Genomic DNA, 2,500 nt, shown 5'->3' with positions numbered 1-2,500 from the left:
TCTTTCTGTTTGTTTGTCTGTTTGTATGTATGCTTGTTTGTCTGTCTGTTTGTCTCTCTCTCCCACCCCTCTCTCCCCTTTAAAAATATGTATTTATTTTATTATCATAATCATTAACATTATCTTATCATTATCATTACCATCATCATCATCATCATCTAATCATTATCATTATTTTCTTACGTAATACACACAATCACATCGAACAACATGTTCTCGTCCTCACAATCATCAGCCATCAGCCGATATGGTAAGGACCCTGTTATATAATGTAAAGTTTAATTAAGGTAAGGGTTACAAAAGAGAAAATTGAGAAAAGATAGATAGATGGTTGAAGATTACGTTGATAAATAGGGATACGTAGAGAGAAAATAGAAAAGGGTGGAAAAGAATATGTTTATTTTGTGAGTGCGTGCATGTGAATGTATTGTTAGAATGAGAGAAAGATAGGCAGATTCATATACATATATATATATATATATATATATATATATATATATATATATATATATATATACATATATGTATTATGTATATATATTTATAAATATATATATAGGTATATATATATATATATATATATATATATATATCTGTGTGTGTATATAGGTATACATATATATATATATATATATATATATATATATATATATATATACATAGAGAGTGAGAAAGAAGAAAAGAGAGAGACAGATAAAGAGAGAGAGAATGGGAAAGAAAAAGAGGAGAAGAGGAGAGAGAGAGAGAGAGAGAGAGAGAGAGCAAATATAAGAGGAAATGAGAGAGAGAGAGAGAGAGAGAGAGAGAGAGAGAGAGAGAGAGAGAGAGAGAGAGAGAGAGAGAGAGAAAGAGAAAGAAAAAGAGAGAGAGAAAGTAAAACAAAAGAAAAAAGAGAAAGAAAAAAAGAAATAAGAATAAGAAAATACCACGAAAACGATAGAGCGTTAAAGTAATGTTAAAAACACCTCCCATGACCTTTTCTGACCTCCATGACCCTCAGGTGCCACGGCTGTTCATATCCGTTCTTCGTTCCCTCCTGTGTCACACTGTCTCCCTTCAAATGCCTGCGAGATTTAAATTCTTATCAAAGGGAAGAAAAGAAAGAAAATATCCTCCACGAAAGCACTTACTAAATATATTTTATAATAGTTAATTGAGCTTATATGTTGTGATTACAAACCGGCTAAATAAACCTTCGGTGACTGCTGCCTTGAAGAAAAAAATGTTTGGTATGAGTAAAAGAGAGAAAAAAACGTGATTATTTGACCATTCGGGAGATAGGGAGAAGGTGAATATTAATCAGAATAACAAATTTATGTTTCTTATACTAATCAGATATTTTTAAAGTTAATTCAAGTGGAAGGATACCAAAATTATTGCAAAAAAAAATCAAGTCTTGGTACTGTGGAAAACACGAAACCGCCCTGAAACCAAATCTGATACTCGTTGTTTGAATATTGTGTTTATTCGTTTCACCAGAAAAGCCTAGCCGTGCTTATATCTGACAATGGAATAAACATATTGAGAGAGAGAGAGAGAGAGAGAGAGAGAGAGAGAGAGAGAGAGAGAGAGAGAGAGAGAGAGAGAGAGAGAGAGAGAGAGAGAGAGAGAGAGAGAGAGAGAGAGAGAGAGAGAGAGAGAGAGAGAGAGAGAGAGAGAGAGAGAGAGAGAGAGAGAGAGAGAGAGAGAGAGAGAGAGAAAGGATAAGTCCGATATGCGAAGCTGAGCTTCGCCCGGAGCTGTGTCGACTAATGCCGTCTCGCTAACGTGTGTCAGCTGGTGCTGACTCGTCTTAATCCTTACCCGCCGTGGTGCCCAGTCACAGCAGTAACCTCCAGGCGACAATTGCAACTTCTCGCGCCTGGGCGGGGCGCGAACCGCCGACCCCTCGGATGAGAGGCCGACACGTTACCACTGTACTAGCCCGGAGGCTGGAGAGAGAGAGAGAGAGAGAGAGAGAGAGAGAGAGAGAGAGAGAGAGAGAGAGAGAGAGAGAGAGAGAGAGAGAGAGAGAGAGAGAGAGAGAGAGAGAGAGAGAGAGAGAGAGAGAGAGAGAGAGAGAGAGAGAGAGAGAGAGAGAGAGAGAGAGAGAGAGAGAGAGAGAGAGAGAGAGAGAGAGAGAGAGAGAGAGAGAGAGAGAGAGAGAGAGAGAGAGAGAGAGAGAGAGGTTCTTGACGTTGCTAAAGTTGCCATTTTCTCTGAATCTTAGTTGAAGACCCTGTTGGCATCTGATTGCATATAGCAATGGTCTAGAGACAGTACATGATTGTAAAAAGGACTTTATACTGTTTCCTGTCTTACCTTGATGTGTTCTCCAACAGGCCTTTGTACTTGACTATGGTTTACAGTTGGCAAGATCACGTGTCCAGCAAATAACTACATTGTGAGACATGTTACTTGCACAGTATTGGATCACCAGGTCCGGAAATACAGGCCCTTGGCTTAAGTTTTTTTCCCCTCCTACCAGATTATTTGCTCTGGAGACAACTCTGGGTGGAGG

This window comes from Penaeus chinensis, chromosome 3 (assembly GCF_019202785.1).
Source record: "Penaeus chinensis breed Huanghai No. 1 chromosome 3, ASM1920278v2, whole genome shotgun sequence".
Classification (NCBI taxonomy): domain Eukaryota; kingdom Metazoa; phylum Arthropoda; class Malacostraca; order Decapoda; family Penaeidae; genus Penaeus; species Penaeus chinensis.
The sequence above is the reverse complement of the archived record's forward strand: the minus strand, read 5'-3'. Positions refer to the sequence as shown.